The sequence below is a fragment of the Biomphalaria glabrata genome, chromosome 14 (genome assembly GCF_947242115.1).
Source record: "Biomphalaria glabrata chromosome 14, xgBioGlab47.1, whole genome shotgun sequence".
In the NCBI taxonomy this organism is placed as follows: Eukaryota; Metazoa; Mollusca; class Gastropoda; family Planorbidae; genus Biomphalaria; species Biomphalaria glabrata.
In genome coordinates, this window is record NC_074724.1 from 3,266,347 (window position 1) to 3,291,202 (window position 24,856).

Here is a 24,856-nt window from a genome sequence, read left to right on the forward strand (position 1 = left end):
AGCGGTTCAATCGTACCTTAGAACAATACTTGTCGAAGGTCACCGATGATCGACAGGACAACTGGGATGCATACATTCCAGTGTTCCTGATGTCCTACAGGAGTTCCATCCATTGCTCTACTACATATACCCCTGCAAAGATGTTGTTCGGCCGGGAACTTCGGTTACCAAGTGATCTGCTATTTGGACTTCCGAGAGACACACCAGTCCTTGCTACTGAGTATGTCAACGATCTTAGACGGCGTCTGGAGGAAACCCATTCTCTGGCTCGTGGGACAATGAAGAATAACTGCGATCTAATGAAGACTAGATACGATAGACGTGCAAATACCTCGGGGTTTCAGGAAAACGATCTGGTATGGCTATATAACCCCCAGAGAAGAAAAGGTAGATCCCCAAAACTCCAAAGAGACTGGGAAGGTCCCTTTCGTGTCGTTAAAAGGATCAACGATGTGGTCTACCGAATTCAGAAGACTCCACGGTCTAGCTTCAAGGTTGTTCACGTGGATCGGCTTCATCGTTATCATGGCGGGGCAAACTTTGTTCGAGACGAACAGTTTTAAGGAGGGGGCAGTGTTATGACTCTACATTGCACGTTGTCATTAGGTGTGAGACTGCGCACCATGAGACACAGGACAGAGACATGAAATAAGAGAAGAAGTCAAGATGGCCGATGATTAGAGATGAAAACGACGCTTGTGCTGTGATTCTAGATCTAGTTCCCTATTTAGTTATTAAACATTCTATTTTGTTATTTTATAATCCTTTCGTTGAGGTTATTTGGCTAAGTTATAGCAATATTCTTAATTGATGAATTTCAAACAAAATTAATTGTAATAAGAATAAAGTGATCAGGCCTTTGTCTTGCTGCTGTCACTTTTATTTTTGCATTGAATTTTTTTTTTCTTAGGTTGCGAACACAGACCGGCCCATTTGGTACCGGCCCACCGGGCATTTGCCCGTTTGCCCATATAGCCAGTCCGCCCCTACAGCGGAGGGTCGCACTAATCGCTTCTTGTTCTAATTTTTTCTACTAAACTTCTACATTTAAGAATACACTATTTAAATCTAAAGTTTAAAGTCATTTGGATATCTTAGTTTTGTCTGTAAGTTTTATTGATGTATCTCTTTAATTGTGGATGATTCGACATAACTAAATGTCTACGCTGTTTTAATGATCATTCTGGTGTTCTGTGTTCTATGTGTACGTGAGCTCTATACACAAACTCAAATATCACCAAGTAGAGATAAATCGCGATAGGGCTAAAGCCACAAAAGACCAATACACAGTTCCAGCGTCAACAGTTGCGCCTCCAGAATCGCCCTAGACAACGACAAGTTGAAGCAGGCGCCAGATGCTCGCCTCTCGTGACAATGTATAACAGAGAGCTCCATGACTGTGTATGAACACACTTAATGAACAAAGCAACACAAATGTGTAGTGGATTCACACTATTTTATTTCGTCTCATTCTCCATTTCATACAGGTGCCTTGAATTATGCCACAGGCTAATAGAGAAGCAATAAAATGTAGTGTTAATTTAAAGAGAGGCAGATCTATTGAAATTAATGTTAAAGCTTTTGTTTTAATAAATTTGACATCAAAACAACAACAACAAACAAAACAAAACGTCGTCCCAAAGAACATGTAATTAAAAACGTCTTATAATCTTTTTAAAAAGACTTAACATTAAAGTCATGGGCATATATTACATTATATTATCTTATACAAAAAAAGGGCTATATCAGCGTTATTCTTATCTTATAACTTAGGAGGCGCGTTGGCTGTGTGGTAAAGCGCTTGGCTTCCGAACCGGGTGTATTTGGTTCGAATCTCGGTCAAGACTGGGGTTTTGAATTTCGTAATCCTGTGAGTCCAATGGGTACCTGACATTAGATGGGGAAAAGAGTGGTCATTGTGCTGGCCGCATGACACCCTCGTTATCCGTGGGCCATAGAAGCAGATGGCCTTTAAATCATCTGCCTTATAGAGCTCAAGGTCTGAAAGGGGAACTTGATTTGCTAACTTGTATCTTATAACGTACGGACGTTTCTTCAAAAGCGAAGATAACTACGTGCTACGTGTATCCATGTTTTTATCTAGTCGTGCATGTCAATCAAAGACTTAACTACCGCTAAACCACTGGGTTTCCTGGCAGATTCTTTCCCATGCTCTAACAGCACTAACGGAAGAAGGAGCACTTGCACGAATTTGTCCTAGCATATTAATAAGAAATGTGCCTTTTATCTTGGAATTTTTCAATATTCTGTTGCCAAACGCGGCATGTGTGCAAATGTTTACTTACTATATGAGCTCCACGAACCTGAAAAAAATAAATATTCAAAATATCAGACAGCTAAATAATAACCAAAAAAATACAATCTAATAAATATCTTATTTTCAACACATAGTGTGTACCTTCTCAATGTGGTAGAAATTAACAATAATTACTTACATCACGTTCATCTTCCCTTATGAAAATAACCTAAAGAAAGAAAAAAACAACATTCAATATTATTTGAGATTGGTGTGGAGTATTGTGGAGATGTAAGAGAGAGGGAATATAAAAAAATAAAAATAAGAGAGAGAGAAAGACAGAAAAAGAGGAACAGAAAAAACAATAAACAGAATGATGGGGAGCTAAACTACTTCACTACTTAACTATGACTATATTTAAATCATTTGGCACCTTCCAAAGGTTTACGTAAGTCTGACACTAAACAAAATGCCAGTCATTGAGAACACTACGATTATTACGAGACTAAATCTGGATGATTACCCTTTGTTTAGATGAGGATTATCATTTTTTAGCAATGTTAAATGATGAACATAAGACAAGTATTAAATTATCGGGATCTACAACGTGTGTAGTATTTCGCATGGCCAAGCAAGCCCAGTTATAGATAACTATAGATAACAATTATAGGACGTAATCATCTTCTTTTTTGAAGTAACGTCTGTAATATATAAGATAAGATAAGATAAGTTATGACCTACATATTTTGCCGCATCTAATGCAGACGTTTTCCGCCTGAAGTATATGTAAGTTTTCACTTCGCTGTCTGCGTCTGTCCTTGACAAAGACTTTTTTTTACTAATGTAAATACATATATAAATAATAGAAATGAAATCTATATTCAAACTAGACAGCTCGTTGCGATCCCCAGTTAGAGCGTACCGGGTTTAAAAAAGGCTAACAAAAAAGAGTACAATAGCCAAAGCAGATTAAATAACTTTGTATAATGGCCACAACATCCTCATTAAGAAATGCTTTCACAAGCCTACTTACCCTTCGGTCAAGGTCACGTTCCGTCTCTCTCTTCTGAAAATAACAAAGGGATATATTTTAAAAAAAAATCAATTTGAGCTTTATATTATTATATTGATCTAGATTTATTTAAGTTAAATATTTAAACACATAAGTGGCAAAATAGAGAGCGATTCAATGTTCCTGTGATGTCTCCCTGAAATGACAATGTAATAAAGTACCTCTTTGTTATAATTACCCTTTTATAAAAGTTATATAAAATCACTCGGTTTGTCTGTCTGTCTGTCACACATTTTTAAAGTGTTATTTCTTCCATTTCACATTTTTTGGATCAAGTTGAAACTTTGTACAATTATTCATTTTTCCAAACAAAATATAACAAAACATTAAGTGGTGGTAATTAATTTTGTTTGATATCGAACAAGGGAAATAAATATTACATTATTGAGATATATTTTTGTAAATATATATATATATTTTTAAATATGGAGTTCATCTCCTTTTTTCTAAAACATTTTGTTAATTTGCTATAAACCCTCTCTTACCCCCCCCCCCCAAAAAAAAAAAAAAAAAAAACATCTGTTAAAGCTGAATGTAGTCCATGGTTTCTGTTGATGTTTTTTTCTCCTTAAAGCCCAATGGGTCATTGAGTCATGGAAAAAAATGGGCCACAATACGGAACCGAGCCCTCGACCACCTCATTACTAGTACAACTGGCCAACTGAGCTTGCCGGTGGTACAAAAAGCGGTTTAACATCTAAAAAATATCTATAGTAAGTTGTTTTTTTCCTTCGAGTCCAAAGTGGAAAGAGAATTGCAGTATTTCACGTGAAGACCTACGCATAAAAATCTGCATGAATGGACAATATAAATAACGGAGGAGAACATGTGACCTAATGTCAAAAATATATATTTATACATAATTTATACCATAGATCAGCGGTTCTTAACCTTTTAAACTCGGCGACCCCTTTTTACAATACCCCACTCTGCAGCGACCCCCGCCCCTCCCCTCCAACCGCAAAACTAAGTAATTTGTCCTTATGTTATAAAATGGAAATCTCCTAAAAGTCTCTGATATTTATTAATCAAAAGGCTGCCTGGAATTATTGTCTTCAAATAGATATTTCTCCTTATCCTAACATTACACATAAGCAAATTTTAGGCGACCCCAGGCAAATCGTGAATCGACCCCCAAAGGGGGTCGCGACCTACAGGTTCAGAACCCCTTCCATAGATAAATGATATTTCTAAAATTAGTTTATATAATGATTTGTCACGTAGAGTTTATGTGCGAAATATCAGAATGACTATTTGTAAAAAAAAAAAAATAATAATTATTCGAATTTTTGCATCCATGACTTTTTTTTTATTACTATGACGAAAGAGTAAATCGATTGCATGAATTAAAAAAGTATTAGTCATCAGATATAGCAGCGGTTCTCAATCTTTTAAGCTCGGCGACCCCTTTTTAGAATCCCCCCCTCTGCCGCGACCCCCCCCCCCCTCCCACAGCAATAGAAGAATAGACTCAAAAAATACATATTTTCGATGGATTTTGGCGACCCCTGACAAATCGTCAATCGACCCCTTAGGGGGTCGCGACCCATAGGTTGAGAGCCCCTGAGATCTAGTAACGTAAAGTACCTCATTTAGACGTTTGCGACGGCAGATGATGTAAAGGTAATCTGTTTCTATGGTCGACGGTTGGCCAAGGCGTCATATGGCCAACACAACGACCAACCGCCTTTTTTTAAACCCTACTCAAGTCAGGTGCTCATTATAGTTGGGTGGACTCAGGGGCGTCCTAAAACTCTCAAAATTCAAAATCCCAGTCTTCCCCAAAACACAAAAACTTGACTAATCTTTCATTTTGTCCTTCGGAGAATGCCACTCTAGTGTTTAAAACTTAGATCTATGCATCAAGCTTAATGTGTTTTGTTTTTTTGTTTGTTTTATTGGTATGACTTTCAAAAAGTGAATGTTAATGACGTCACTTTGTCGAGTGGCATTTATAATGCTTATATAACCTGAGCTTGTTTAATTTCTCATAAACGTATGTCTGTTTGTTTGTATGTCTGTTTGTTTGTTTGTATGTCTGTTTGTCTGTATGTCTGTTTGTTTGTATGTTTGTATGTTTGTATGTCTGTATGTTTGTATGTTTGTATGTCTGTATATTTGTATGTCTGTATGTTTGTATGTCTGTATGTTTGTATCTCTGTATAATTGTATGTCTATATGTTTGTATGTATGTTTGTTTGTATGTCTGTTTGTTTGTATGTCTGTATGTCTGTATGTTTGTATGTCTGTATGTTTGTATGTCTGTATGTCTGTATGTTTGTATATCTGTATGTTTGTATGTCTGTATGTTTGTATGTCTGTATGTTTGTATGTCTGTTTGTTTGTATGTCTGTATGTCTAAACTCTTATGTAGAAATTATTACCCAAGGTTGTTCAATGGCCGGTGCACGAATCTCTCTTTTGGGTTTTGCATCACTGACTGCCAGTAACAGAGTCAAGCACAAAACTGCGACTACAAGTTTCATTGTTACTGTACAAGAAAAATACAAGAGTTCATAAAATATTATCATCTTATCTTATAAATTAAAGTAGGCTATTACGTTCTGTGCTTATCCCTGTGCTAAGCCATCGTTACATTTTAATGACAAACTGAAGCTGGCCATGAAGGAGCCCTCATATAAATATATCCTTGCATAGGGAATAAGAAATGTAACGTAATCTTTAAGTCCTGAGTATTTTTATTGAGATATATTGCTATTGATATTGAAACAGATGATGTAAATCTACTATATGTTTACCACTATAAGTTAATGAGGGTGTCATGTGGTCAGCACCACGACTAACAGCCTTTAGTTCTCCGTATGTTAGGTACCGATCATAGTTGGGGATTCTGGGGCGTTTCAAAATTCAGATGCTCGAAATACCAGTCGTCACAGGGAGTAGAACTCTCGGTTACTCCCAAAAACTTACCCAATTATTTCAGTGGACAGATTGTAAACAGAAAATAAACGTCTTAAATATATAGGCCTATTCCCACTTCACGCAAGAAAAACATTTTATACCATTTGTTAGGACAAAGTCGTGAAAGTGCTGCTTGCACGTGCAGTTTTATCTTATCTTATAAGAGACAGACGTTCCCTATAAAAAGATGATACGTCCTACGCGAATCCCTAGGTAAATCTAGTCACGCATGTTAATCAATGACTCAGACTCGTTTGTTAAAGATCTCACTGCTCTATTTTAGCATGAATGTGGGTTGCCTGAATCCATCTGGAAAATGCATTAGCAACGTGTCACTCAGTAGCAGGCACAGCACACAAATAATCTTCAAGAGATGTTGTAGATAAGAGATGTCTGAAACTAAGCTACATTGCAACATTCGCAATAGTACATTCAAGCTTTGTAACAGTTGGACTCTTATTTATATAGTAAAATGTGTAAAATTTGAAGTCTCAATAGACGCTCTTTTTTTTCTTCTTGCAATATCTCGAGTAGGTAAAGCGACCACTCCTAAAGGTACACGTAACGGCCACTTATTAGTCATAAAAAATACAAAACAAACACAAACAAAACAAGTAAGAAGGAAAACATGTTTGTATGGTATAAAATGGATATAACAAGTATTAACAACATACCTCTTTCTTGTAGATATATATTTCGGTTGTAGTTTATCTGCGAAATATATGAATGACTAAGCCATGTCTAGTTTTGTGTTTTATATAGGGTTTCTGACTTCTGAATAATTCAAATAATATTGATGCTATGACAATTTTATTGCTGAGAAGCATCCAGCATGTCTTGTAATAGATTTATGTTATAATTAATTATTACTGAGCTGCTGTCAGAAATCATGAAATCACTTCGTTAAATTTAAATGGTGTACACTAGCTAATGTTAAGAATTGGATTACACCAGTGTTTCTCAAACTTTTATCAGTGGAACCGCCCGACCTCTTCCGCTACATGAAAATTCGTTCGCGCCCGCCCCCCTCCCCTTACCTTGAGCAGCTGGAGGAGCACTTTAGGCTCCCAAAGTGGGGTCCGGGAGGGTTTAAAGAATGTAATGAAAAAAAGAAAAATAACTTAAATGTATGAATTAGGATAAATTTCTTCAGTGTGTTCAAGTAAAAGTCATGTCATTTGGGAGACAATACTACCGTGTAGAGGTCTAGAGTCATGTCATGTCATTTAAGAGACAACACTACCGTGTAGAGGTCTAGAGCCATGTCATGTCATTTGGGAGACAATACTACTGGGTAGAGGTCTAGAGTCATGTCATGTCATTTGGGAGACAACACTACCGTGTAGAGGTCTAGAGTCATGTCATGTCATTTGGGAGACAACACTACCGTGTAGAGGTCTAGAGTCATGACATGTCATTTACAAGACAACACAAATGGGTAAAAGTCTAGAGTCATGTCATGTCATTTAAGAGACAACACTACCGTGTAGAGGTCTAGAGCCATGTCATGTCATTTGGGAGACAATACTACCGGGTAGAGGTCTAGAGTCATGTCATGCCATTTGGGAGACAATACTACCGGGTAGAGGTCTAGAGTCATGTCATGTCATTTGGGAGACAACACTACCGTGTAGAGGTCTAGAGTCATGTCATGTCATTTGGGAGACAACACTACCGTGTAGAGGTCTAGAGTCATGACATGTCATTTAAGAGACAACACAAATTGGTAAAAGTCTAGAGGCATGTCATGTCATTTGGGAGACAACACTACCATGTAGAGGTCTAGAGTCATGTCATGTCATTTGGGAGACACTACCGTGTAAACGTCTAGAGGCATGTCAATAGAGTTTCGTACATAATTTCCAAATGTTTTATTTACTTGGAAAAGTTCTCCCTGTAGATAGAATTGTACGTCTACATCTCTACATGCAGCACTAGGTTTGCCTTTTATCAACTCTAAGCTTCACTAAAGGGAGCAGGGACGTAGGCTCTCTATAATACTTTTTTCTCGTAGTAATATGAATAGAAGGTTAGAAAGGCTTATATTGAAGTGTTTTCTTGCCACTAGAGCACACAATCACTTCACAAGCCCAGTTGCGACCAACATATTTTCCCGCAACTCGTGCAGACAAAGCTGTTGTCATCTGCGGTCTATTTAAGTTTTCTTTTCGTCCCCTGCACCTGTCTTCCTTAAGGGCTTTTCTATGGGCTCAAATGTGTGTCCCGCGGCCTTTGTGACTGTCTCCAACTGTCTTCTCCAGGGACATTCGAGGCAGATATTTCTATTTATACTTTAAAAAATTATAACGATAGAGTTTTCCCAGAGTAGCCAACCAGCTAATAATATATTTTTTCCCAACGATATACATTACTGTCGAATTTCAAGGAACATTGGTAGAGCCGTTTTCGAGATCCGTGTACAAGTTTTTCCCATCCAGCCAGAAGGTTTACCCACGAAGGTACGAGTTGAATAGAGGTATTGTAATAGAAAGGAAGCGATGGGAGAACAACATTGTTGATAGAAAATGCCTCTCTATTCCTGAATGGAGAAAACTCGTCGACGGATCGTGTGTGATGCCTCAACGATTTAAAAGACAAAGGGACAGGGGAAAGAAAAGGTAAGACATTGGTATAGAAATAAATCCATGGCAAAAAACTGGATGTAGAAAGAAACATCAATGATACAGGTTCAATGGCAGATGAAACATATAAATAAGCCAGCCAGCCTTGATTATAACTTTCTGTTCTGTGGCTAGAACTATCGGCAATTCAAAGTGTCTCTATTCAATAGTCCATCCATGCGGAGCGCTACATTTATAAGAATCACTGCAGGGCAAGGTTATTATATACATAGATTTATTTTTCCATCCTAATGTTATACTGCAATTAGGGTCGAAACACGGGGGAAGTATTGCAAAGTTTTAATAGAAAGACCACATTGTGATTGTTGCATTTTTGTGATTTTTCTGATCTCAGATCGCTAATTAATAAAAATATTTTCTTTGCTATAATGAGCACCTTCGCCACAAGAATATTTACTGCCGAGGACAGATCTAGACGGCGAAACGAGAACATAAAACGACCAACGGCGGACTATGGTTATGTCCGGGCTAATTGTGGGAAAATATGTAGGTCGCATCTGGGACTGCGTGAAATATTGTCACGTGAAATACTGCACTCCTTGCTGATCTTGTGATTCAGACGAGACTTGTTTTGCAGATATACAAATAAAAAAATAAAATAAATAAATTTTAAGATTAAGTTTATTAAGATAATTTTTTTTTTACCGGAAGAGGAAATTTAGAAAAAAACATAGACATAAATAAATATAGACTGGAAGTAGGAAGTTATTTTTATTTGGGGGAAGTCAAATATGTTTTATGTAGTATATCTATGTGAAAAAAAAATGGCGGCGATTGAGCTATAAATTCTAGGACTAACATTTCAGCCAATATATACCTTTGATCTTTAGTTTTGAAAATTACAAAACTGCCATATTCCCAATATTTTGTCTTTGTTTCATAATCATAGACATAGGCAAATATATATAGGTTTGTGATGTGGATCTACAAACTTATCTTTTCCCAAATATTTCCGATAATAATTTGTTCTCTATCGTCCAGTCTATATATATATGTCTATGGAAAAAACAAATTAAAATTAAAAGCTGAGACGAAAGAAAGTTTCGCATATACAAAATAGTGTGAGTGGTTATAAATAGATCTAGCGCTTGTTTTATCCAACATTGATATGTTCCAGAGATTATTTGATATATGAATAAGTGGATAAGTAAGTGGATAAGTAATTGGATAAGTGAGTGGATAAGTGAGTGGATAAGTGAGTGAATAAGTGAGTGGATAAGTGAGTGGCTAAGTAAGTGGATAAGTGATTGGATAAGTAAGTGGATAAGTGATTGATTAAGTAAGTGGATAAGTGATTGGATAAGTGATTGGATAAGTGAGTGGATAAGTGAGTGGATAAGTGAGTGGATAAGTAAGTGGATAAGTGAGTGGATAAATGAGTGGATAAGTAAGTGGATAAGTGATTGGATAAGTGATTAGATAAGTAAGTGGATAAGTAAGTGGATAAGTGAGTGGATAAGTGATTGATTAAGTAAGTGGATAAGTGATTGGATAAGTGATTGGATAAGTGATTGAGTAAATAAGTGGATAAGTGATTGGATAAGTGATTGGATAAGTGATTGGATAAGTGAGTGGATAAGTGAGTGGATAAGTGATTGGATTAGTGATTGGATAAGTGAGTGGATAAGTGAGTGGATAAGTGATTGATTAAGTGAGTTGTATTTTACGTATTTCGCTACCAAAAAAATATTCACTGCAGAAGACAGACGTAGACGGCAAATAGATAACCTAAATCGACCATCGAGGACAATGGTTATGTCTGTGTTGTGCGTGGCTAAATATGTAGGTTGCGGCTGGGACTGCGTGAAATACTGCCACGTGAAATACTGCACTCCTCGCTAATCTTCGGACTCAAAGACAAGCCTTGTTTTGCGGATATAAAAATTAAAAAAAGGAATAAAATATCAATTAAATTTTATTAAGATAATTTTGTTTATTTTAACCGGAAGAGCAATTTTTTTTTTTAGAAAAAACAAATTAAAAGCTGAGACGAAAGAAAGTTTCGCTACACAAAATAGTGTGAGTGGTTATAAATAGATCTAGCGCTTATTTTATCCAACATTGATATGTCGGTTTATTAAAAACGTATTCGGCCGAAGCTGCGGACAAAAATAAATCTTCTCGGGTAAATAAACAACAAATAGTTCATGAAAATATCAAAGTTGTTTTAGCTCTACGGTAGGACACTGTAGGCAATAGATATACTAATGAGTCAGTCTGGTAGCTAAAACTTTTGCGCACTTAACTATAGGTGAACATTGTTGACATCTTGTTTTGTTATTTTTAGAACTGTCGGCGGCTTAATCTCGAGGCCAAAAAGTCGCCTTCCAAAGCAACTGCTTAGACGTTCGCGCGCGTGTTCCTTCAAGGATTGTAAACAATTGTTTTGTTGGGGGGCAGGTTCTGAAAACTAATCTCCATTATTTGCAGTCACATGATTCCAAATAATTGTTTATAATTTAATATTTGTAAGAATTTACAAATAAAAATTACATCAAAAAAAAAATAAATAAATAAAAAGCCCACAAAAGAGGCAGGAAGGCCCAAAATATCGCGAATTCTGAGGTTTCCTTTAAAAGGAAACTTTTTTTTTAAAGTCCTTCCATTTTTTTTACATATTTAAGTAGTAATTAAAGAATATTAACAAGAATAATGTACTCTTTTTTGATGTAATTTTTATAATTAACAATAGTGACAATTAATATGAATAATTATGTTATGTTTTTTTTTCAATAGTGTTCTACTATTCTTAATATATATAAAAATCATCTTAATATAAAACTTTAATTTAAACGGTTCAAATAATTTTTAAAAAAAGTAAATAAACTTATTGATTATTTCTTTAAAAAAAATGTAATTTTTGTAATTTGCAATTTGACAATTAATATGAATTAATTAATATGAATTAATATGTTATGTTTTTTTAAATAGTGTTCTACTATTCTTAATATATATATAAAATTCATCTTAATATAAAACTTTAATTTAAACAGTTCAAAAAATTTTGTTTAAAAAAGTAAATAAACTTATTGACTATTTCTTTAAAAAAAAAATAAAAAAAGATTTCTCCCAAAATACCTATATTCTAGACGAAGCACTGTCAGACCCATATGAACACGCACTACAAGTTATTCAGCGTCTCACATTCATCGCACGCCATTGTTCTACGCCTCCGTCTCAACACCCCATGATAAACACACTAAGGACCCGACACTTACAACGACACCACTCCTCTCTTGCGCACATTCAAAACTAGCCGCAATACATGGAAACGTAAAATAAGCCAAGACGGTGCAAAACATAGACATGAACATTGGGAGGTGAAATGTTTAGTTTAAGTAGATATTAGTGTATTATTAATTAGAACAGGTATTTTAGATTGTAAATGTTAGTCTACTAAGTTGATCTAGAAGCTAATGAAGATGTAAGAAGCCAGACCAGATGTGGAGTCTAAGCTCAAAAAGGTAGGTGAATACTGTATTAGTAAGTGAAATTTAGTTAAATCTTAACATTGGGGAGGGTGGTGGGTTAAACGTTTAGTGTAAATAGATATTAGTAATAAGAATAAAGATTTAAGTATGTAAATTTTAGTCTACTAGATCTAATACTTTAAGTTAATGAAGGTTTAAATAGCCAGATTGGGAGGGGAAACTTTTAGTTTAAGTAGATATTAGTGTAAGTAGATATTAGTAATTAAAACAGGGATTTTAGATTGTAAATGTTAGTCTACTAAGTTGATCTAGAAGTTAATGAAGATTGAAGAAGCCAGACCAGATGTGGAGTCTACGCTTAAAAAGGTAGGTGAATACGATACTAGTAAGTAGAATTTAGGTATATCTTAATCCTCATATTGAAGTCCACAGGGATCTCAAAGACCTTTCTACAGAGAAGACTTGACCAGGAAATAGAAGAAGCGGAAGGAGCAAGCAAGGACAAAGTCAACATTCAAGAATTACGGGAAAGACGTTGAAATGGATTCTCCTCAAGGCGAAAAAACGGAATAGATTGGACGGACGACGGATCATGCATGGTGCCCCAATGTTTCAACAGGCCTCGCAAAGACCTACTTAAAAAGGTAGGTGAGCAAGCAAGGACAAAGTCAACATTCAAGAATTACAAGAAATGGATTCTCCTCAAGGCAAACAAACGGAATGGATTGGACGGACGACGGATCATGCATGGTGCCCCAATGGTTTAACAGGCATCGCAAAGACCTTCCTTCAGACAAGAGTACCAAGAAATCGTTGACATGGATTCTGTTCAAGACTGTCGACGATGCCATTCAAGAATGTACGGGAAAGTCTAAGCTCAAAAAGGTAGGTGAATACGATACTAGTAAGTAGAATTTAGGTATATCTTAACCCTTTTATTTAAGTCCACAGGGATCTCAAAGACCTTTCTACAGAGAAGACTTGACCAGGAAATGGAAGAATCGGAAGGAGCAAGCAAGGACAAAGTCAACATTCAAGAATTAATGGCTAAACAGGCTTCGCAAAGAACTTTCTTCAGAGAAGAGCATCAGAAAATAGATGAACCACATCAAGCAGGAACGGAAAAGTCGTTGAGAGGAATTTTATTCAGGGCAATAGACGAGATGAAATTGGAAAGAACGTCAACAGATCATGTGTGGTGGTTCAACGGTTCAACAGACTAGAACCAGGTGGAGATGGTAGTTGGCCTTTTATAGGGTCACAACCTTCATCTTCATCTATCCTTTGTCTTTTGGACCGCTGGGGCACCACACAAGATCTGCTGTCCGTGTTTCACCATTCCTCTATGTCTTCAGCCTTGAAGAGTTCTTTCAATGGTAGGTCTATCCACAAGGAAATGGACTACAGCCTAGAAACTAGCAGATAATTTTATTTGTGAAGATGTTTTATATCGCTAACCGGCCAAAATATTTGAAGTCTTCAATTATTGAGTTGTCTCCTGTAGTTCTTTTATTGCTTTTAGCTTAATTAAAAATCAGACTCGGTATAGAAAAACTATGAATGTGGTATTTATGGCAAGGTCTTCAGTTCCGAAGATTAAGTGCAGTGTTCCACAAGATTATGCAAACCGGTTGTACTGTCTTCCTTAAAGCTCACCAGAGGATCGCTTTGGCAAGCGGTCGTCTCCCAATGGGGATGTGTGCCCGACCCAGCGCAGCTATCGAATGGTATTTAGTGTTTCTTGACTGTCCACACCGGCTTCCAGCAGATCGTGGCTCATGGTACATAACATAATGTTGTAACTAGGAAGTAAACTATCTTTAATTCTGAAGGAACATCCGAAACATGTAAAACAAACAAACAAGCTTCGGGACCAAGCATTATTTCCGTTATTTTAAGCTTTAAAAATGTAAATTCTGAGGTATCTACAGTGCAATTAGCCTGCTACTCTTCCGCTTAAAAAATTCAAAAACCAAATCTGCTATTCAATGGAGTCCAGCTTTAGTTTTTGTATTGGAGGGGGAAGGGAAACCACAAAACCTCTTTTGGCTACGCTCATGAAGTTTGAAAACTGTCCTTTGCTAACGTTGGCTGCACTGGGGCAGTAAGTAAAGTTTCCCTTTCAGACAATGAGGTTTGAGGCAAGTGATGGTTTGAAGACCTTTCCCTCCCGGCTACGCCCATGTGTTATATTATAGGTGTAAGCCTAATTCTTTACAAAATATATAAAGTTTGATAACGAATCGAAAACTGGATGTAAGCATTCGTAGGATTACATAATTTATTCTAATTATACATGTATGTAGTCTGGAAACTATAAATAATACAATAGCAGCCTAATGAGTTTGAAGCTTTTTGGTATTACTTATAGATAACAGACGTTTCTTCAAAAAATAAGATTGTTACGTCTTACGCATTTCATGTGTCAATCTAGTCATGCATGTTGATCTCTGACTTAAAATATGCTAGATTATTGGTTTTCCTGGCTGACTCAGGCAACCCATTCCATTAAAAGATAAGAGAAAGCAGAACGGTTAGAGAGGCACTTACTTAATGTGAAAAGCTCTTGCTTCCCCCAAGTACATTCTCAATATGAATATACCATGAACCATTATTTAAAATATAAATCTCCTTTCATTAAATATCGAATCTGACAGCGCTATATAAATTATTGTAATTATTTTCATCATTAATGACTTCATACTAAGCATAAGTTTGCCATTAATTATAATGGTATAAAAATTGATTTAGATCTAGATTTATATTTTTTAATTAAATAATATTTTTTAAGTTTTAAGTGTAGTATTTTTAGATCTATGTTATTAAAAATAAACAAAAAGAAGCTTTTTCTTTTCAAATCGCAGAAAGTAGAGCTTTATACCCATATTGAGCTGTGAATAAGTTGGGTGGTTTGCAATTTCGCGGCTGTGTGTATGTGTTAAAGTTAATTTCTATTAAGTATTGTTAAAGAGCTAATTGTCGCGCTTTTTTTTTTAGTTATATTAATGTTTTCTAACTTAATCTCTCTCATCCCTTTTTTTGGTTAAATTTCATTGGAACCATTGAAAGAGGGGGGAGGGAAGGAGCAAAAAAAAATGGGAGTGCCATCAAAGGCCCATGCCGACCAGCAAAATGATTAGGCCAAACACAGCCTCGAAGACATCAAAGCAGTTCATGCCGTTCGTGCATAGCAGAAAGTACGGTCTAACGTTTTGCAAATGATAATACGGCGCGGGAGGACCTAAGTCTAATACGTACAGTGTATTATGTATTTATTTTGTTGATATTCTTAATTGTTGAATTTCAAACAAAATTAATTGTAATAAGAATAAAGTGTTCAGGCCTTTGTGTCTTGCTGCTGTCACTTTTATTTTTGCATTGAAAATTTTTTTTCTTAGGCTGCGAACACAGACCGGCCCATTTGGTACCGGCCCATCGGGCATTTGCCCGTTTGCCCATATAGCCAGTCCGCCCCTGCAGCGGAGGGTCGCACTACCCGCTTTTTGTTGTTCTAATTTTTTCTACTAAACTTCTACATTTAAGAATACACTATTTAAATCTAAAGTTTAAAGTCATTTGGATATCTTAGTTTTGTCTGCCAGTTTTATTAATGTATCTCTTTAATTGTGAATGATTCGACATAACTAAATGTCTACGCTGTTTTAATGATCATTCTGGTGTACTGTGTTCTATGTGTACGTGAGTTCTATACACAAACTCAAATATCACCAAGTAGAGATAAATCGCGATAGGGCTAAAGCCACAAAAGACCAATACACAGTTCCAGCGTCAACAGTCGGGCCTCCAGAATCGCCCTAGACAACGACCAGTTGAAGCAGGCGCCAGCTGCTCGCCTCTCGTGACAATGTGTAACAGAGAGCTCCATGACTGTGTATGAACGCACTCAAAGAACAAAGCAACACAAATGTGTAGTTGATTGACACTATTTTATTTCGTTTCATTCTCCATTTCATACAGGTGCCTTGAATTATGCCACAGGCTAATACAGAAGCAATAAAATGTAGTGTTAATTTAACGAGAGGCAGATCTATTGAAATTAATGTTAAAGCTTTTGTTTTCATAAATTTGACATCAAAACAACAAAAAAAAACAACAACAAAAAAAACAAAACGTCGTCCCAAAGAACATGTAATTAAAAACGTCTTATAATCTTTTCAAAAATACTTAACATTAAAGTCATGCATATATTATCTTATATTATCTTATGCAAAAAAGGGCTATATCAGCGTTATTCTTATCTTACAACTTAGGAGGCGCGTTGGCTGTGTGGTAAAGCGCTTGGCTTCCGCACCGGGTGTATTTGGTTCGAATCTCGGTGAAGACTGGGATTTTGAATTTCGTAATCCTGTTAGTCCAATGGGTACCTGGCATTAGTTGGGGAAAAGAGTGGTCATTGTGCTGGCCGCATGACACCCTCGTTATACGTGGGCCATAGAAGCAGATGGCCTTTAAATCATCTGCCTTATAGAGCTCAAGGTATGAAAATAGAACTTGACTTGCTAACTTGTATGTTATAACGTACGGACGTGCCTTCAAAAGCGAAGATAACTACGTGCTACGTGTATCCATGTTTTCATCTAGTTGTGCATGTTAATCAAAGACTTAACTACCGCTAAGCAGATTCTTTCCCATGCTCTAACAGCACTAAGGGAAGAAAGAGCACTTGCACAAATTTTTCCTAGCATATTAATAAGAAATGTGCCTTTTATCTTTGAATTTTTCATTATTCTGTTGCCAAACGCGGCATGTGTGCAAATGTTTACTTACTATATGAGCTCCACGAACCTGAAAAAAATAAATATTCAAAATATCAGACAGCTAAATAATAACAAAAAAAAAACAATATAATAAATATCTTATTTTTAAGACGCATCAGTCAAATATACTAAATAGTAGAAATTAACAATAATTACTTACATCACGTTCATCTTCCCTTATGAAAATCACCTAAAGAAAGAAAAAAAAACATTCAATCTTATTTGAGATTAGATTGATGTGGAGTATTGTGGAGATATAAGAGAAAGGGAATATAAAAAAATTGAAAATAAGAGAGAGAGAAAGACAGAAAAAGAGGAAGAGTAAAAGTAAAAGAGAAAAAACAATAAACAGAATGATGGGGAGTTAGACTATTTCACTACTTAACTATGACTATATTTAAATCATTTGGAACCTTCCAAAGGTTTACGTAAGTCTGACACTAAACAAAATGCCAGTCATGGAGAACAGTACCATTATTACGAGACTAAATCTGGATGATTACCCTTTGTTTAGATGAGGCTTATCATTGTTTAGCAATGTAATATGATTATCTTATTAAATTATCGGGATCTACAACGTGTGTAGTATTTCGCATGGCCAAGCAAGCCCAGTTATGACCTACATATTTTGCCTCATCTAATGCAGACGTTTTCCGCCTGAAGTCTATGTAAGTTTTCACTTCGCTGTCTGCGTCTGTCCTTGACAAAGACTTTTTTTTTTTACTAATGTAAATACATATATAAATAATATAAATGAAATCTATATTCAAACTAGACAGCTCTTTCCGATCCCCCAGTTAGGGTGGTACTGAGTTTGAAAAAGGCTAAAAAAAACAGTAACAATAGTCAAAGCAGCTTAAATAACTTTGAATAATGGCCACAACATCCTCATTAAGAAATGCTTTCACAAGCCTACTTACCCTTCGGTCAAGGTCACGTTCCGTCTCTCTCTTCTGAAAATAACAAGGAATATATAATCAATTTGAGCTTTATATTGACAGTATACAGTAAAGCAGAAACATTTCTATTTTCATTTCTGATACTTTTTTTTGTAACAGTTTGAATGGATCTGGATTTATATAAGTTAAATATTTAAACTAATAAGTGGCAAAATAGAGAGCGATTCTTGGTCACTACATTTCAATGTTCCTGTGATGTCTCCCTGAAATGACAATGTAATAAAGTACCTCTTTGTTATAATTACCCTTTTATAAAAGTTATATAAAATCACTCGGTCTGTCTGTCTGTCTGTTACACATTTTTAAAGTGTTATTTCTCCCATTTCACATTTTCGCATCAAGTTGAAACTTTGTACAATTATTCATTTTTCCAAACAAAATATAGCAAAACATTAAGTGGTGGTAATTAATTAATTTTGTTTGATGTCGAACAAGGGAAATAAATATTACATTATTGAGATATATTTTTGTAACTATATATAAATTTTTGTAAATATGGAGTTCATCTCCTTTTTTAAAAAACATTTTGTTAATTTGCTAAAAAAAACCTGTTAAAGCTGAATGATTTCTGTTGTTGTTTTTTTCTCCTTTAAGCCAAAATGGGTCATCGAGTCATAGAAAACAATTGGTCAGAACAATTGGCCAGAATACGGAACCGAGTCCTCGACCACCTCATTACTAGCACAACTGGCTAACTGAGCTTGCCGGTTGTACAAAAAGCGGTTTAACATCTATAAAAATCTATAGTAAGTTGTTTTTTCCTTCGAGTCCAAAGTGGAAAGAGAATTGCACTATTTCACGTGAAGACCTACGCATAAAAATCTGCATGAATGGACAAATATAAATAACGGAGGAGAACACGTGACCTAATGTCATAAAATATATATTTATACATAATTTATCCCATAGATCAGCTGTTCTCAACCTTTTTAGCTCGGCGACCCCTTTTTACAATACCCCACTCTGCAGCGACCCCCGCCCCTCCCCTCCAACCGCAAAACTAAGTAATTTGTCCTTATGTTATAAAATGGAAATCTCCTAAAACTCTCTGATATTTATTAATCAAAAGGCTGCCTGGAATTATAGTCTTCAAATAGATATTTCTCCTTATCCTAACATTACACATAAGCAAATTTTAGGCGACCCCAGGCAAATCGTGAATCGACCCCCAAAGGGGGTCGCGACCTACAGGTTCAGAACCCCTTCCATAGATAAATGATATTTCTAAAATTAGTTTATATAATGATTTGTCACGTAGAGTTTATGTGCGAAATATCAGAATGACTATTTGTAAAAAAAAAAAAATAATAATTATTCGAATTTTTGCATCCATGACTTTTTTTTTATTACTATGACGAAAGAGTAAATCGATTGCATGAATTAAAAAAGTATTAGTCATCAGATATAGCAGCGGTTCTCAATCTTTTAAGCTCGGCGACCCCTTTTTAGAATCCCCCCCTCTGCCGCGACCCCCCCCCCCCTCCCACAGCAATAGAAGAATAGACTCAAAAAATACATATTTTCGATGGATTTTGGCGACCCCTGACAAATCGTCAATCGACCCCTTAGGGGGTCGCGACCCATAGGTTGAGAGCCCCTGAGATCTAGTAACGTAAAGTACCTCATTTAGACGTTTGCGACGGCAGATGATGTAAAGGTAATCTGTTTCTATGGTCGACGGTTGACAAGGCGTCATATGGTCAACACAACGACCAACCGCCTTTTTTTTAACCCTACTCAAGTCAGGTGCTCATTAGAGTTGGGTGGACTCAGGGGCGTCCTAAAACTCTCGAAATTCAAAATCCCAGTCTTCCCCAAAACACAAAAACTTGACTAATCTTTCATTTTGTCCTTCGGAGAATGCCACTCTAGTGTTTAAAACTTAGATCTATGCATCAAGCTTAATGTGTTTTGTTTTTTTGTTTGTTTTATTGGTATGACTTTCAAAAAGTGAATGTTAATGACGTCACTTTGTCGAGTGGCATTTATAATGCTTATATAACCTGAGCTTGTTTAATTTCTCATAAACGTATGTCTGTTTGTTTGTATGTCTGTTTGTTTGTTTGTATGTCTGTTTGTCTGTATGTTTGTTTGTTTGTATGTTTGTATGTCTGTATGTTTGTATGTCTGTATGTCTGTATATTTGTATGTCTGTATGTTTGTATGTCTGTATGTTTGTATCTCTGTATAATTGTATGTCTATATGTTTGTATGTATGTTTGTTTGTATGTCTGTTTGTTTGTATGTCTGTATGTCTGTATGTTTGTATGTCTGTATGTTTGTATGTCTGTATGTTTGTATATCTGTATGTTTGTATGTCTGTATGTTTGTATGTCTGTATGTTTGTATGTCTGTTTGTTTGTATGTCTGTATGTCTAAACTCTTATGTAGAAATTATTACCCAAGGTTGTTCAATGGCCGGTGCACGAATCTCTCTTTTGGGTTTTGCATCACTGACTGCCAGTAACAGAGTCAAGCACAAAACTGCGACTACAAGTTTCATTGTTACTGTACAAGAAAAATACAAGAGTTCTTAAAATATTATCATCTTATCTTATAAATTAAAGTAGGCTATTACGTTCTGTGCTTATCCCTGTGCTAAGCCATCGTTACATTTTAATGACAAACTGAAGCTGGCCATGAAGGAGCCCTCATATAAATATATCCTTGCATAGGGAATAAGAAATGTAACGTAATCTTTAAGTCCTGAGTATTTTTATTGAGATATATTGCTATTGATATTGAAACAGATGATGTAAATCTACTATATGTTTACCACTGTAAGTTAATGAGGGTGTCATGTGGTCAGCACCACGACTAACAGCCTTTAGTTCTCCGTATGTTAGGTACCGATCATAGTTGGGAATTTGGGGCGTTTCAAAATTCAGATGCTCGAAATACCAGTCGTCACAGGGAGTAGAACTCTCGGTTACTCCCAAAAACTTACCCAATTATTTCAGTGGACAGATTGTAAACAGAAAATAAACGTCTTAAATATATAGGCCTATTCCCACTTCACGCAAGAAAAACATTTTATACCATTTGTTAGGACAAAGTCGTGAAAGTGCTGCTTGCACGTGCAGTTTTATCTTATCTTATAAGAGACAGACGTTCCCTATAAAAAGATGATACGTCCTACGCGAATCCCTAGGTAAATCTAGTCACGCATGTGAATCAATGACTCAGACTCGTTTGTTAAAGATCTCACTGCTCTATTTTAGCATGAATGTGGGTTGCCTGAATCCATCTGGAAAATGCATTAGCAACGTGTCACTCAGTAGCAGGCACAGCACACAAATAATCTTCAAGAGAAGTTGTAGATAAGAGATGTCTGAAACTAAGCTACATTGCAACATTCGCAATAGTACATTCAAGCTTTGTAACAGTTGGACTCTTATTTATATAGTAAAATGTGTAAAATTTGAAGTCTCAATAGACGCTCTTTTTTTTCTTCTTGCAATATCTCGAGTAGGTAAAGCGACCACTCCTAAAGGTACACGTAACGGCCACTTATTAGTCATAAAAAATACAAAACAAACACAAACAAAACAAGTAAGAAGGAAAACATGTTTGTATGGTATAAACACGGATATAACAAGTATTAACAACATACCTCTTTCTTGTAGATATATATTTTATTTGTGGTTTATCTGCGAAATATATGAATGACTAAGCCATGTCTAGTTTTGTGTTTTATATAGGGTTTCTAACTTCTGAATAATTCAAATAATATTGATGCTATGACAATTTTATTGCTGAGAAGCATCCAGCATGTCTTGTAATAGATTTATGTTATAATTAATTATTACTGAGCTGCTGTCAGAAATCATGAAATCACTTCGTTAAATTTAAATGGTGTACACTAGCTAATGTTAAGAATTGGATTACACCAGTGTTTCTCAAACTTTTATCAGTGGAACCGCCCGACCTCTTCCGCTACATGAAAATTCGTTCGCGCCCGCCCCCCTCCCCTTACCTTGAGCAGCTGGAGGAGCACTTTAGGCTCCCAAAGTGGGGTCCGGGAGGGTTTAAAGAATGTAATGAAAAAAAGAAAAATAACTTAAATGTATGAATTAGGATAAATTTCTTCAGTGTGTTCAAGTAAAAGTCATGTCATTTGGGAGACAATACTACCGTGTAGAGGTCTAGAGTCATGTCATGTCATTTAAGAGACAACACTACCGTGTAGAGGTCTAGAGCCATGTCATGTCATTTGGGAGACAATACTACCGGGTAGAGGTCTAGAGTCATGTCATGTCATTTGGGAGACAACACTACCGTGTAGAGGTCTAGAGTCATGTCATGTCATTTGGGAGACAACACTACCGTGTAGAGGTCTAGAGTCATGACATGTCATTTACAAGACAACACAAATGGGTAAAAGTCTAGAGTCATGTCATGTCATTTAAGAGACAACACTACCGTGTAGAGGTCTAGAGCCATGTCATGTCATTTGGGAGACAATACTACCGGGTAGAGGTCTAGAGTCATGTCATGCCATTTGGGAGACAATACTACCGGGTAGAGGTCTAGAGTCATGTCATGTCATTTGGGAGACAACACTACCGTGTAGAGGTCTAGAGTCATGTCATGTCATTTGGGAGACAACACTACCGTGTAGAGGTCTAGAGTCATGACATGTCATTTAAGAGACAACACAAATTGGTAAAAGTCTAGAGGCATGTCATGTCATTTGGGAGACAACACTACCATGTAGAGGTCTAGAGTCATGTCATGTCATTTGGGAGACACTACCGTGTAAACGTCTAGAGGCATGTCAATAGAGTTTCGTACATAATTTCCAAATGTTTTATTTACTTGGAAAAGTTCTCCCTGTAGATAGAATTGTACGTCTACATCTCTACATGCAGCACTAGGTTTGCCTTTTATCAACTCTAAGCTTCACTAAAGGGAGCAGGGACGTAGGCTCTCTATAATACTTTTTTCTCGTAGTAATATGAATAGAAGGTTAGAAAGGCTTATATTGAAGTGTTTTCTTGCCACTAGAGCACACAATCACTTCACAAGCCCAGTTGCGACCAACATATTTTCCCGCAACTCGTGCAGACAAAGCTGTTGTCATCTGCGGTCTATTTAAGTTTTCTTTTCGTCCCCTGCACCTGTCTTCCTTAAGGGCTTTTCTATGGGCTCAAATGTGTGTCCCGCGGCCTTTGTGACTGTCTCCAACTGTCTTCTCCAGGGACATTCGAGGCAGATATTTCTATTTATACTTTAAAAAATTATAACGATAGAGTTTTCCCAGAGTAGCCAACCAGCTAATAATATATTTTTTCCCAACGATATACATTACTGTCGAATTTCAAGGAACATTGGTAGAGCCGTTTTCGAGATCCGTGTACAAGTTTTTCCCATCCAGCCAGAAGGTTTACCCACGAAGGTACGAGTTGAATAGAGGTATTGTAATAGAAAGGAAGCGATGGGAGAGCAACATTGTTGATAGAAAATGCCTCTCTATTCCTGAATGGAGAAAACTCGTCGACGGATCGTGTGTGATGCCTCAACGATTTAAAAGACAAAAGGGACAGGTGAACGAAAAGGTAAGACATTGGTATAGAAATAAATCCATGGCAAAAAAACTCGATGTAGAATGAAACATCAATGATACAGGTTCAATTGCAGATGAAACATACAAATAAGCCAGCCAGCCTTGATTTTAACTTTCTGTTCTGTGGCTCTATAGCTATCGGCCATTCAAAATGTCTCTATTCAATAGTCCATCCATGCGGAGCGCTACATTTATAAGAATCACTGCAGGGCAAGGTTATTATATACATAGATTTATTTTTCCATCCTAATATTATACTGCAATTAGGAGGGAAACACGGGGGAAGTATTGCAAAGTTTTAATAGAAAGACTACATTGTGATTGTTGCATTTTTGTGATTTTTCTGATCTCAGATCGCTAATTAATAAAAATATTTTCTTTGCTATAGTGAGCACCTACGCCACAAGAATATTTACTGCCGAGGACAGACGTAGACGGCGAAACAAGAACATAAAACGACCAACGGCGGACAATGGTTATGTCCGGGCTGATTGTGGGAAAATATGTAGGTCGCATCTGGGACTGCGTGAAATATTGTCACGTGAAATACTGCACTCCTTGCTGATCTTGTAACTCAGACGAGATTTGTTTTGCAGATATACAAATAAAAAAAAAAAAAAAGAATAAATTTTAAGATAAAGTTTATTAAGATAATTTTTTTTTACCGGAAGAGGAAATTTAGAAAAAACAAATTAAAATTAAAAGCTGAGACGAAAGAAAGTTTCGCATATACAAAATAGTGTGAGTGGTTATAAATAGATCTAGCGCTTGTTTTATCCAACGTTTGTATGTTCCAGAGATTATTTGATATATGAATAAGTGGATAAGTGAGTGGATAAGTAAGTGGATAAGTAAGTGGATAAGTGAGTGGATAAATAAATGAGTGGATAAGTGAGTTGTATTTTGCTTATTTCGCTACCAAAAGAATATTCACTGCAGAAGACAGACGTAGACGGCAAATAGATAACCTAAATCGACCATCGAGGACAATGGTTATGTCTGTGTTGTGCGTGGCTAAATATGTAGGTTGCGGCTGGGACTGCGTGAAATACTGCCACGTGAAATACTGCACTCCTCGCTAATCTTCGGACTCAAAGACAAGCCTTGTTTTGCAGATATAAAAATACAAAAAATGGAATAAAATATCAATTAAATTTTATTAAGATAATTTTGTTTATTTTAACCGGAAGAGAAATTTTTTTTTTAGAAAAAACAAATGTAAAAGCTGA

At 36.2% G+C, this 24,856-nt stretch overlaps 2 long non-coding RNA genes across 2 annotated transcripts; both read right to left on the reverse strand.

Moving 5' to 3' along the window:
* Positions 1 to 1,439: 1,439 nt before the first annotated feature.
* On the reverse strand, positions 1,440 to 7,058 carry LOC106059451 (uncharacterized). The gene is made up of 6 exons (XR_008774814.1): positions 6,926 to 7,058; positions 5,714 to 5,820; positions 3,291 to 3,323; positions 2,457 to 2,486; positions 2,307 to 2,324; positions 1,440 to 1,509 (listed from the first exon to the last, which is right to left on the reverse strand). It is a non-coding gene; the product is annotated as an uncharacterized LOC106059451 (long non-coding RNA).
* A 9,196-nt stretch (positions 7,059 to 16,254) lies between these two features.
* LOC129923003 (uncharacterized) lies at positions 16,255 to 21,725 on the reverse strand. The gene is made up of 6 exons (XR_008774934.1): positions 21,675 to 21,725; positions 20,463 to 20,569; positions 18,023 to 18,055; positions 17,263 to 17,292; positions 17,113 to 17,130; positions 16,255 to 16,324 (listed from the first exon to the last, which is right to left on the reverse strand). It is a non-coding gene; the product is annotated as an uncharacterized LOC129923003 (long non-coding RNA).
* Between the last annotated feature and the right edge of the window lie 3,131 nt (positions 21,726 to 24,856).